General features: G+C 33.9%; 1 pseudogene; it reads right to left on the bottom strand.

The window, feature by feature from the left end:
• Nucleotides 1-447: 447 nt before the first annotated feature.
• LOC141498803 (ribosome biogenesis protein BRX1 homolog) overlaps nt 448-12,060 on the bottom strand; it is a 59,023-nt pseudogene continuing 47,410 nt past the window's right edge.

Raw genomic sequence — 12,060 nt, forward strand, 5'->3', positions numbered from 1 at the left:
AATCATTAATCAGAATAGTAAGTTAAACAACTCCTATATTTTATCTAATGTCTAGCAAATTAGGAATATAAACAAAAAAGGGAAATATTCAATGTTGGAGGGATTTATGGGAAGAGACAGACACAGATATTCTGTTGCTGGCCCTGAATTGGTCCAAAAGTTCTGGAAATCAATATGTAGTTGTGCTTTTTTTTTAATCTTGTGGCATTTTATTTTATTGAAAAAAATTAGATGACCAAAATAATCTTCAAACACTTTTGACCCTAGATTTGTTTATTACTTCATTAAACAAGTATCAAAGTCTTAAATAGCAAAAGAGTTTTAACATATTGAATGAAAATAAATACAAAATAAAGGAAGCATTTGTTTTTTTCACATATTCTCTCTATTTTCTTAATATTCAATTTTCTACCTCATTTTTCTTTGTCTTCTGTAAATCCTTTTCCTTCAGATTTTCAAACTGACTTTGGGCTCTGGTTTCACAAATAGTATTTCCTGTGGCCTTTCTTCAGCTGGTATATTAAAGAGAAAATGAGGTCCTATTTCTATAAGAATAATATCTTATTCTATGATCTGATAGCTACAAAACCATATCCTATAGTTCATTATGAGTTTACTCATGGTCAGCAAATGGTTGTCTCTAGGAATGATATTGTGGAGGACAAAAAGATCTGAATAAGGAATTCTCTTATCAAAAAATTTTGTGGAAATTCATCAAAAGTGGAATCAAAAGGCATAAAAGGGTATGAAACTCTTAGTTTCCAGTCATCTTTAACTTTTTCAAATCACAAATATTTTGAACTAAGAACTTAGCTGATGTGAGGTGATGTTAGCTTAAGATGAAGTTGAAAACCACATACAGAGATCTTATTTTTTTCTTGGCTTCAAAAATAGTTACATTTATTTCACAGACCCTCATTAATTACAAACAACTTTGTTTTTCTGGTTCATTTTATTATCTACTTTGAAATTAGGCATCAATGCTCTTAATTAATTAATAAATCTTGTTCTGAACTTTTTCCCCCTGGGTGAGAAGATAAGATATTTGTCTGGTTAGCCTTGCCCAGGATGGGATGCATTATACTTCTTCCTCTGCTTTCTTTGGGGTCGGAAGGGATGACTTGGTGGGTACTTGATCATCTTTTCCCTTTCTTTCCACATTTTCACCTAAGGGCTCCATTCCCCATGACAATTACCATCTTTCCCAGATTCCCTAATTTATAAAAAAGTAGTAAATATATCCATACACTTTAATTTAAAGATCTCATATATTCCAAAGTGCTAAAAAATAGATTTACCAATTAAAATAAAATATCTATAGCAATCTTTTTATGACAACAAAGTATTGGAATAAAGTAAATCTTCATGAATTATAGGATGGATAAACATTATGGTACATGCTTGTGAAAACATTTTTATGCCTTAAAATGAATAAAAAAGAATTCAGAGAAACATGAGAAGATATCAAAATTGATACAGAGAAAGAAATGAATGTGCACAATGACTACAATATTGTAAAAGAAAAGAACAACATTGAAATGAAATTCAATACAGTGAAATCATAGATACTTTTGTCCCTTCATGGAAAAGGCTGAATAATGCATTTGGCAGGGGTTTTGTCCTTTATTCTTGAAGAGGTATTATGTAGGTGATTCCATTCCATTAGATTTAAATGAGAGAGGGCTATGCAAAGTCATGAGCCTCACTTTCTCCTTCAGAACCATCTTGGTCCTGTAGTAAGGTTCAGATCATGACTACTAGAAATAGTTCTGGATATATATATATATATATATATATATATATATATATATATATATATATATATGCTGCCAAACATAGCTTATGCATTAGTTTTGTTGAAATTGCTTCATTTTTCCTATTATATTTTTTCTTTTTATATTCTTGTTAAGAAAGTGGTTTACTGTGTAAGGGAGAGGAAAGAGATTTTCAGAAATAAATGTGACATAAAAAGGGAATGAATGTGATTTTTTAAAAAAAAAAAGACAAGGAATTTTAAATTCTTGAGACTATTGAATTCATTGTTGAAATTTTATTTGAATTGTCAATAAGTATCTGGAACAATAATAAATGAATCCTCAAACTGTATAATAAAGGAAATTTCAGACTACTTAATCACCTTAAAAGAATTAGTGGAACATAGTAAGAGAGTGAAATAGTTGAATTACCTGCTTCAAGGGAAGACATTTGAATAGAAGAGCTATGTTGTTTTGTTGAAGATGATACAACTGTATTAATTGTCAATGAAGTATGTAAGTTAGTGAGAATATTATATTTAAATGTTATTAACATTACAATGATTAAAAGGAGAATTAGAAAAGAAATCAAGAAAAGTGAGGCAAAAATATCCATGTAGCTTTATGTTGTATATATTGGAAATAGATTCCTCAATTTAAAATTACATATTATATGCATATCTATATATTTATATGTATATATGTGTGTATATGTATTTATATATAGAAATCTCTAGATAGGTGTGTGTATACACATAGATATGCATATATATATATGTTAGTATGTATGTATGTATGTATGTATGTATGTAGCCTAACTAAAGTCATTACAGGTTGACAATAAAAAGAAAAACAGCTTATCTGATCCCATGGCTTAACTGTTTCCTCCCAGTTCCCAAAATGTTCTTCAGTCATTGATTTTATCTTTTTAACCATCATTATTAATGCTTCTCAGGATAATAGAAGCTCTCTCTGGTACCCACTATGGGCTAAATATACTTTCTGGGATGTAAAACAGCATGGATTCACCTTAAACATAGTTTGAACATAAAGCTTCAAAGCAGACCCTAATATAATCAGCACATTTGGAATCTATTCCTTCATGACTGTATAGACCTTGGACAATTTATTCCAACCCATTTTTTTGTCATGAATAAATAGTACTCACCTTTACAAATCATTTTAAAGCTTGCAAAGTGCTTTCCTCTTGGTAACTCTGTGATATAGGTAGTACAAACAGCATCACCCAAATTGTTTTTAGAAAGATTTTATTTTTTTTGAGTTTTACATTTTTCCCCTAATCTTGCTTCCCTCCCTCCACCAGCCACAGAGGGCAGTTTGTAGTCTTTATATTGTTTCCATGGTATGCATTAATCGAAGTTCAATGTGATGAGAACGAAATCATATCCTTAAGGACGAAACATAAAGTATGATATATAGCAGAATTACATAATAAGATAACATTTTTTAAAAAATTAAAGGTAATAGTCTTTGAACTTTATTCAAAGTCCTCAGTTCTTTCTCAGGATACAGATGACATTCTCCATTTCAGATATTCCAAATTTGTGCCTGATTGTTGCCCTGTTGGTATGAGCAAGTCCATTAAGGTTCATCATCACTCCCATGTTGCTGTTGGAAATGGAGTGAATGTCCATCAATTGGAGCATCACCCAAATTTTACAGATAAAAACCATTTCTTGAGAAGCAATAGAACTATATTAGATAGAGTTTCAGGTATGGAAGCAGGGGGAGACCTTGGTTCAAATCCCACTTTTAAAACATTGACTCCATTTTTCAGCTCTGACTTGGTGAATGATATAGTTTGTACTTAACAAATGTTAATTGGCTGAATCTGTAATCTTATACAAATTATTCAACTTTTCTGAGTCTCAGGTAGCACCTTAAAAAGATATTCACTAAGTCAAGAAAGGTTGTTATTTGTATGGGCATAAAGAGTCCTCAGTTGAAATCATAGATTCCTGATAAAGTAATTACTTAGATTTTTTTTTGGTTTTTTTATTCTGAACATTCCTCATCACCCTAAAGCCTTTTCCAAGAACACCTCTGCTCTTGGAACACAGAACTTTGCAGTCCACACATCTTGCATTACTAGAGAATCCCTTTTTACTATTGCCTTCACTCTTCAGACATCTGTACAGAAGTCATTTAAAAGTAGTTTTCTCATTGAGATGATATTTGTTTCTAGTTAACCATATAAATAATAAGTGGCAAAGTCAGGATTCAAAACAGATCTTCTGGCTCCATTTCTTTCCATTGCCTATCTTATTTAACAATAAATGCCTACCGTCCAATGTTATAGAGAATGAAACTCTCTGACATTAAAATATGAGAATTTATATTAAAAAAGAAAAAAATTATCTCTCCCTTTCACATTCCCTGTGCTCTATTTAATAAGTTGTTTTAAATATTTTTTAGTATTAGCTTTACCACCAGAACTATCCAACATAGTTCAAGAGCATGGAAGTTTTACTCTATGGTATTCCCTGAGACTAGACTGATCAGTTCAATGGATCTGATGATGTGTGGGATGATGGCAAAGATGAGAATTCTTCTGAGATCTTGCTCATAGTTCATTTCTAAGTCAAGTACTCACTTTATCTAGCATTCCTACCCTACATGTAACTGCAAGAATATCAGACAGTGTTCTAAGAATAGCTTATCCTAAAAAGACTTCAGAATGCTCACAGAACCTGGGATTGTTCTACTTCAATCTAAGCCTAAAAACTAGGCTGGTACCATAGTTCTCTCAGTGTTTACTTTGTGACCTAGACATGCAGGCTAGGTCATAAAGGAATTTCAGGAACTTCTTAAGATTCTATCAAATATTGGTTTATTTGGAATATAACACTGTAATGATAAGAGTATATAGAAAAAGAGAAGGTTGAAGAAACTAAAACATAACATGTAAACCAAAATTGTGAAGCCAAGATAGCTAGTCATGATAAAGAATAAAAACAAATGATGATGATATACTACTTTCCCCCAATAGCACAAATATTATGTGGTTTTTAATTTGAATAATTCAAGTTTATGCCTCATAAAAATGTTTTAAATTCCTTTCTTGACATGTTTTTGAGTTTTACAATTTTTCCCCTAATCTTCCTCCCCGCCCCCACAGAAGGCAATCTGTTAGTCTTGACAATGTTTCCATGGTATACACTGATCTAAGTTGAATGTGATGAGAGAGAAATCATATCCTTAAGGAAGAAAAATAAAGTATGAGATATAGCAGAATTACATAATAAGATAATGGGTTTTCTTCCTAAATTAAAGGTAATAGTCTTTGGTCTTTATTCAAACTCCATGATTCTTTTTCTGGATGCAGATGTTGTTGTTAGGGTGTATAATGCTTTTCTGGTTCTGGTCATCTTGCTCAGCATCAGTTCATGCAAATCCTTCCAGGCTTTCCTGAATTCCCATCCCTCCTGGTTTCTAATAGAACAATAGTGTTCCATGATATATATATATATATATATATATATATATATATATATATATATATATACCACCATTTGTTAAGCCAGTCCACAATTGAAGGACATTTGCTTAATTTCCAGTTCTTTGCCACTACAAACAGGGTCGCTATGAATATTTTTGTACAAGTGATGTTTTTACTAACATCGCCTTTTTAAAAAAAATATATACTAAGGGTAAAATTATAGAATCAGTTAATACATGACATTGATTTATTAAATCTCTGAAATTACTAAGTTGTATCTTCATTTATAAAATGAAGGTGTTAGACTCACTAGACTCTAAGGTACTTCTCATCCCTGACATCCATCCTGTTGTTCTATGATGCTTATTATGTTAACTTACTGGAATAAGTGAGGAATCAAAAGGAAAGAGTATATTTTTGAGAGTGAATAACAAAGAAAGCTCAGAGGAGAATGTGCTATCTTTTTCAAAAGCAGAATCTTAGAAAATGAAATCTACAGGAAATATTGGAATTTCATAAACAGGAAAGAAATGGATTCAAAGGAAAGAAGTACAGCATAGTGTAATGGATAGGTCACTAGTGATTGTATAAGGTCAGAAGCCTTAACTTCAACTTCTGGCATTAAAATTTAGCAACTGCCTGACTTTGACAAACTACTCAAGTCTTCATCTGAGAAAGGGAGCTAACATTTCTTATCCCAACTATATCATTGGATAGATGTTTATCCTTTGTTCTGGAAAAAGAAACATCAGGGAGTGAAACTATGATATGACCATGAATTAAATTTGAGTGAGGTGTGCTATGCTAGGTCATCAGCCTCAATTTCTCTTCTGGAGCTATTTGGATCCAGTGGCCAGATATAAATCAGGATGATAGGAGAAGACCTTGGGTGTGAGGCAATCAGAGTTAAGAGATTTGCCAAGGAAACAAGCAAAGGGTGATTGAATCGATGATGGTTTATAGAACTCGTGAGTTCAGACATACCAAAGAAAACTTGGAAGATCATAAGGAAAACTCTGTTACAACAGGGTGAGAGTAGAGCACAATCCAGCACAGGCCTCAAAGTGAAGGCCTGGCCCCAGCAGACCAGGAGTATATTTGGGGAGCTATTGAAGTGGCTGTACCTGCTTCCAGAGCTTTCAGGTCACTGATGGTAAGGGAGTTGGAAGGAGATTACAGAAATCTCTTTGCACTGAGACAGGACTATATTGCTTTGCCCATATTTAGATCTGTGTCACTGTCCCAGGAAGAGAAGCAGAAATGCAACAGATCTTACTGCTTCAGGGGAGTAGGGATCCTCCTCACAGGTACTACGCAGAAGGACATGTTTGTGGTTACTCACAGAGCAAAGAAAGACAGGAGAAGAGTAAACACCTCTACTTAGATCCTACCATCTTGGAAGAACTGAAAACTTGCAGGTTTCTAGCTTTTTAAAAAAATTTTAAATGTTTATTTATTTAAGGAAATAGGGTTAAGTGACTTGCTGAAGGTCACACATATAGGAAATTATTAAATGTCTGAGGTTAGATTTGAATTCAGGTCCTTCTGATTCCAGGGTCAGTGCTATATCTAGTTGCTCTTAAAATAGCTGTAAGAAATCCCAAAAGCTTGGAACAGTGTACTCTCCATCCTGGATCAGAGTCTTATTTTGATAGACTTAAAATCAAGCCATAGGCTGGGGTAATGAACAAACAACAGGAAAAAAATTGCTAATAGAAAGTTACTATGGTGATAAGGAAGATGAAAGCACATACTTTGAAAATAATAACAAAGTCAAAGATCATGCATCCAAAGTCTCTAAGAAAATATGAATTGGGCTCAGGCCATGGAAGGATTTTGAAATTCAAATAAGAAAGGTAGAGGAAAAATTAGAAAGAGAAATGAAAGTGATGAAAGAAAATCATGAAAAATGAGTCATCAGGAGACACAAAAAATGCTGAAGAAAATAACATCTTAAAAACCAGACTGGGGGGTTGAGCAATGATGCTAGAGAGAAGCCAGATACTTTCTTAAGTTCTCCCACATTTCCCTCAGAAACAACATTAATCATGTCTCCAAATGGAGTTTGGAATGGCAGAACCCACAAAAGAACAGAGTAGAGCATCTTCCAGTAAGGTCTATCTCTCATGAATCCGTGTGTGCCCAGGTCAAGTAAAAGAAAACCAGCACATGGGACAGGGTGGGGGGCAGGGCAAGGCAGGGACAAACCAGAGTTCTCAATTAGAGGTGAGATCTCTGATGGAGACCTCTGGAGTGGACTCAGCAGGTCAATGGCATAGCAGGGAAGCTGGGAGAATTCTAATACAGGTGCCCCTCATTTCAGTCAGCCCAAAAGGACTGAATGACCCAGTCCCAATGACAAGTCCCTAGCATTCCCAACTTGAAAGGCCTGACACAGTAAGCAAGCTACTGGTGTTCCCAAGGTGGAGAGTCCAGGGTAGCTGGAGTACCCAGTATGGATGGTTCAGAGAGCAAAACTATGGAGTTCCTAATATGCTTAATTCAATGGTCAACTCCCCCCCACCCATAGCTCCTGATGTGGATGGCACCAGACAAGTCAGCAGATCTCTAGGGTTCTCAACACCAAAGAACTGCAAGTGGGGTCCTCCTTCAACAGAAAAACCTTGGGATAATGCTCAAAAACAAAATTCAAAATGAATAAGAAAAATTAGAGAAAATCAGGGTCTGTAGTAAGTTAACTTGGATATAAGGATGAGTAAAATACCATTTTTAAAGAGTATGGAAGAAAAAGCACTACTTTCAAAGCTGCAGAGAATATGAATTGCTTCAGGCATAATAAAGTACAATTATGCAGACCCCTTCATCTTGCAATCCCAAGAAAGGGTAAAATACCCTGTCTAACCAATACTGATAGCAACTCTTTTTGTAGAGAACAAGGATTGGAAATTGAGGAAATTGTAAACACCCTGTGGCATCAGACTGTGAGGGAGTCCTAGTATTCTGGTTGAAATCAACAGGAGCAGAACTTTAGAAATGCCTAAAGGGACTTGCAAGAATTAATGCTGAATGGAGTGAGCCAGAACATAACATTGCATACATTAATAGCAACAATGGGTGACACTCTATTTGCATGGACTTCATCAACTCAGCAGTACAATAATCAGAGACTATTCCAAAGGATTGATGCCACCCTTTTCCAGAGAAGGAACAATGGAGTTTCCATACAGACCCAAAGCTTGCTCTCAAAGATGTAGTTCAGGTGTCTTATGTATTTGGTCAGTTTTTTCTCTCATGTTTCTGTTTTTCCTTTGGATTGGAGTCTTCTTTAATGATTCACCTAGAGCCTATATAAGATGACTTTCACTCAGGAGGAGGAGGCAGTGAAGGGAGGGAGGGAGCAAAATGTGCAACTCAAAAGTGTACCAAAAAATGAATGTTGAAAATTGAAAAAAAAGAAAAGAAAAGAAGAAGAAAAATACAAATTGGCCTCCAGCTCAAAAAAAAGACTTCTTGGAAGATTTCAAAAAAAGAGACTAAAATTAAGAAGAAAAAGTTGGAAAAGAAATGCATGAGAAATTCAATATCTTGCAAAAGGAAAGACAAGAATTGACAAAAGAAAAAAATTATTTAAAAATACAATAGAGCAAAACAAAAATAAAATGGATCAAATGGAAAAGTAGATGCAAAAACTAACTGAAGAAAATAATTTTTTGAAGAATAGGCTAGACAAATAAAGGTTGTGACTCCTTCAGACATCAAGTGTCAGTTAAGCAAAACCAAAAAAATATGGGAAAAAAAAGAAGAAAAAGTAACATACCTCAGTGGAAAAATAACAGACCCATAAAATAAATCAAGGGGAGAAAATGTAAGTTATAGGGGCTATCTGAAAGCCAGGTTCAAAAAAAACAACCAAATATGAACAATATCTTTCAAGGTAGCAACAATGAAACATTCCCTGATATCCTAGAACCAGAGGGCAAAATGGTCATTGAATGAATCCACTGACCACCTCTTGAAAGGGATCCCAAAATGAAAACACTAAAGAATAAAGTAACCAAATTCCAGAAATACCACATCAAGGAGAAAATCCTGTAGGCAAGCAGAAAGAAATTCAAATATCAAGGAACCAAAGTCAGAATTATATAGAACCTGACAGCATCAACATTAAAGGGTCAAAGGGTCAAAGGGTCTAGAAAATACGATGTTCAAGAAGGCAAAGGTGCTTGAATTACAAACAAGAATCAACCACCAGGCAAAGCTGGGTATACTCTTTACGGGGGGAAAGATAATCATTTAATGAAATAGATGACTTTCAAACTTTCGTGAGGGAATAACCAGAGCTGGACAGAAAATTTGATTTTCAAAGAGACTCTAAATATCCATAAAAAAGGTAAGCGGGGAAAAGGAAAAGACTGCTGTGCAATTAGTCATCTCCCTAGATGGGAGTTAGATTCTCATAACTCTTGAGAATTGTAACTATATTAGAGGGAGCATACTTGGACTGAAGATATGGATATAAGTTGATTTTGATGGACTGATTTTAACAAATTGAGACAAAAAAGAGATTGTACTGGGATAGGAGAAAGGGTGAGAAAGAATGGAGTAAATTACCTTACATAAAGAAGTGCAAAGGATCTATTATACTTGAGGGAAAAAAGGGAGAGTGAGAACATCTTGATTCTTATTCTCATTGGATTTTGCACCAAAAGTAAACGACATGTACACTCACTTGAGTTTAGAAATTTATCTTACTCTTCAGGCATTAGCAGCAAAAAAGGGAAAGAGAAGTAGGGGATTGATAGAAAGTAGGAAAAGAAGAAAGGGAATGGGAATGGGAAAAGAAAAGAGAGGAAGGCTAATAGAAGGAGGGACAGGTTGAGAGAAGCAGCATTCAGAAGCAAAACACCAGTGAAGATGAATAGGGAAAAGGGAGAAAGAAAAATTCACATGAGGGGAGATAAGATAAATGGGAATATAGATTTAGTATTTATAATTTTGAATGTGAATGTGATGAAGTTTCCCATGAAACACAAGTGGATAGGAGAATGGATCAAATACCAGAATCTCACAATATATCGTATACAAGAAACATATTTGAAGCAGAGAAATACACACAGAGTAAAGGTAAAAGAATGGAGCAGAATATATTATACTTCAGTTGAAGTGAACAAAGCAAGGATAGAATCCTTATCTCAGACAAAGCAAAAGCAGAAATAGAATTCTTTAAAAGGGAAAAAGAAGGAAACTACTTCCTAAAATGTTCCATAGATAATGAATTGTTTTCAATATTAAACATGTACATACCAAGTGGCATAGAATCCAAATTCTTAGAGGAGAAACTAAATGCGTCATTGGAAAACCTAGACAGCAAATCTGTACTGAGAGAGGGATTTCTCTCTCTCAGAATTAAATAAATCCACCCATAAAATAAACAAGAAGAAAGTTAAAGAGATGAAAAGAATGTTAGAAAAGTTATGTTTGATATGCCTCTGGAGAAAATTGAATGGAGAGAGAAAGGAATATACCTTTTTCTCTGTGGTAGATGGTATCTACACAAAAATCAACCATGTACTGGGGCATAAAAACACAATCAAATACAGAAAGACAGAAATATTAAACACATTATTTCATATTATGATGCAATAAATATCACATGTAATAAAAGGTCATTAAAAGAGACATTAAAAAAATCAATTGGCAGACTTCCAGGGCAGAGGCAAGATAGTGACATGAAACTAGGAAGTTCCCAGAGTTTTTCCTGAAATTACTTTGAATGAAACCTCTGTAGAGATTAAAGCTACAGATGCCACTAAAAAAAAGAATTAAAAAATGTTCTCAACTCAAGATATCATGGAAAATCTTCAATAAGCATCTGTCTCTTAAGGTAAAGAGAAAGTGAGACCCACCCTAGTTGGAAAAACAGGAACACCACTGGGAGATTCTTAACCAGTTTAGGTCCTGGTTTAGCAAATCAAAGTTTTAGCAGCCCAACCCCAGATCAAAGCCCTTGGGAATGCTGGTGCAGTAGATAGGATTAGGATTAGGACTAGGATTAGGTTTAGAAAAATTCACTTCATGGGAAAAGCTTTGGCATAAAAGAAGAAACAAAGCTCTGCATACTCAACACCTGAACTGCCTAGGCAAGTAATAAGCCAGGGAGTGGAATGTTAACCCAGCACAAATAACTTGGAACTAAATTCTCAGGAGCAGAGTTCAACTACCAAAAAAAAAAGAATGCTAAACATAGAAAGCTAACTATTCTGATACAGATGATGAAAATGCCATCTCAGAAGAGGAAAGCAGTGACAAATTGCCTACATCTGAAATCTCAAAGTATTTTAGACCTCAAATCTAAAATTTCTTGGAATAGCTCAAAAAAAGATTTTAAAAACCAAAAAGGAGAGAAAGAAGAAAAATGGAAAAAAGAAATGAGAACCATACAAGAGAATTATGAAAAATTGATGGATGAAATCAACTCCTTTAAAAGTAACAAACACAAAATAGAAAAAGAATATAAATAATCAAATAGTAAAATTAACCAATTGAAAAAGGAACATTAAGGAACACAAAAACTAACTGAAGAAAATAAAACCCTAAAAACTAGAATTGGACAAATGGAAACTTATAACTATGAGACAGAAAAATTCCATCAAAGAAAATCAAAAGACAGAAAAAAATAAAAGAAAATGTAAAGTACATTTAAGCAAAAACAAACAATCTAGAAAATCGATCTATTAGAGATAATTTACAAATTATTGTTCTACCTGAAAATTTTGATCTAAAAAAATACTGGAAAATATCTTTAAGGAATTATAATAGAAAAACTGTCTTAATATCTTAGAACGAGAAGACAAAATAGTCCTTAAAAAGTGTCATTGATCAAAT

This window comes from Macrotis lagotis, chromosome X, assembly GCF_037893015.1.
Source record: "Macrotis lagotis isolate mMagLag1 chromosome X, bilby.v1.9.chrom.fasta, whole genome shotgun sequence".
In the NCBI taxonomy this organism is placed as follows: domain Eukaryota; kingdom Metazoa; phylum Chordata; class Mammalia; order Peramelemorphia; family Peramelidae; genus Macrotis; species Macrotis lagotis.